This window comes from Chinchilla lanigera, unplaced genomic scaffold (assembly GCF_000276665.1).
Source record: "Chinchilla lanigera isolate Chin_1 unplaced genomic scaffold, ChiLan1.0 scaffold00018, whole genome shotgun sequence".
Taxonomy (NCBI): Eukaryota; Metazoa; Chordata; class Mammalia; order Rodentia; family Chinchillidae; genus Chinchilla; species Chinchilla lanigera.
In genome coordinates this window covers 28,664,176-28,665,922 of record NW_004955419.1, presented here as the reverse complement: position 1 = coordinate 28,665,922, position 1,747 = coordinate 28,664,176, and the positions used below count along the sequence as shown (strand labels likewise).

The 1,747-nt window shown below is 35.4% G+C and overlaps 1 protein-coding gene and 1 pseudogene across 1 annotated transcript in view; both read left to right on the top strand.

Annotated features, from left to right (window-relative positions):
• The window catches only part of Dcaf10 (DDB1 and CUL4 associated factor 10), a gene marked incomplete in the record, with an annotated part of 54,305 nt that overhangs the window by 5,553 nt on the left and 47,005 nt on the right, over positions 1 to 1,747 (top strand).
• Positions 1,009 to 1,747, top strand: LOC102029632 (annotated as a pseudogene).

The window sequence follows — 1,747 nt, the reverse complement described above, 5'->3', positions numbered from 1 at the left end:
AGAGGCTATGGGGAAAAAGGAACCGTACTGCACTGCTGGTGGGAGGGTAGATTGGTGAAACCATTGTGGAAATCAGTTTGGAGATTCCTCACAAAACTAGGATTAGAAGTCCCACTTAACCCAGCTATTCCCCTTCTGGGTATTTTCCCAGAAGGAATTAAAAACATCATACCACAGCGATATATGTGCATCCATGTTTATAGCAGCACAATTTGTTATAGCTAAATCTTGGAAACAACCCAAATGGCCATCCACTGAGGAATGGAGAAAAAAGATACAGTATTTTTATATAATGGAGTATTACTCAGGAATAAAAAAATATAAACTCGAGGCTTTTGTAGATAGATGGATGCAACTAGAGACAATATTCATAAGTGAAATAAATTGGACTCACATGTGTAAACATCATATTGTTTCCCTGGTGTAGGAACCTGAGATAGTAAGTAAAACTCAAAATGTACAATAGATGGTATGAAAGGGAAAGAAATTGCTCAAAGGAAGGAACAATTGGTATAAGGGAAAGAAGAAAAAAGAAAGAAGGAAGGCAAAGTACATATATGAATAGCTGGGATAACTACTGCTGATGTCTGCTGGTATATTGAAAGGAACAGTTAATGCTTAAAATTTTTTATGTTCTGACCAATTTTGCGTGCTTATATCTGATAATCTGAGCAACTGATTTGAAGGCAACAATATGCAATGGAACAACCATTGGTGAATCCTACCTTCTTGTCTAGTGAAACACTGTATTACCTCTAATGTTTTATCTAATAATTATTTTGTTATTCTTTTAAATGGTTTGAACAAACTTCCATTCTTACATCTGGTAATCTGAGCAACGTAGTTGAAGATAATAATATGTAATATAACAACCACTGTTAATTCCTATCATTTTGTTTTGAAACCCAGTATCACTTTTAATGTTCTTGCTTGGTTTTGTTTATGTTGTGATGTTGGTATGCTGCTATTGTTCTTCTTTTTCTTTCTTTCTTTTACTATCCTTAAAATAAAAAAAGAAAAAGAAGAAAAAACAATTGTAGATATGATTGTTGAAAAAGAAAACCTTAAATAATCTACAGATAACATTAAAATAGACTGATGGATAGTTCATATTAGCAGGAAACAAAACAGAATTTTTAAAGATTTACAGAAATATCAAGTAGGCAAAAATAAATGTAACAAGATAGGCATGACCCATATGGAAAAAAACTAATTCATTAGGCATGGTAGAGCTGGGATGGATTCCTTCTTGTCTTCTGTGGTGCGTTTGGGCACTGTGGACCCATAGTTGCATCATTTCATGGAGGCAGAGACTCAGAAGCAGCACTTCTAGCAACTGGTACACCGAATGACTGAACTTTGATGGGAAAAGTGCATGGACAAACCTGGGCCAAAGTTGGACAGTCGAGCCCAGGCCTGTTTTGTAAGCTGGATTGAATACTTTATCGATGCAAGCCAATTCATCTTAAGACTGGAACAGACCCAGAATTCCAAGCCAGTCTTCTCAGAAAGCCTTTCTGACTGATCTCAGCGTTACTTCTTTGGAAAAGGAAGAAGGTAGAAGACCTCTATAATGAAAACTACAGAACACTGAAGAAAGTAATTGAAGAAGACACTAGAAGATGGGAAGACCTCCCATGGTCATAGATAAACAGAATTAGTACCATTAAAATGGCATATTACCAAAAGTGATCTACAAATTCAGTACAGTCCCCATAAAAATTCCAATGATATTTTTCAAAGAACT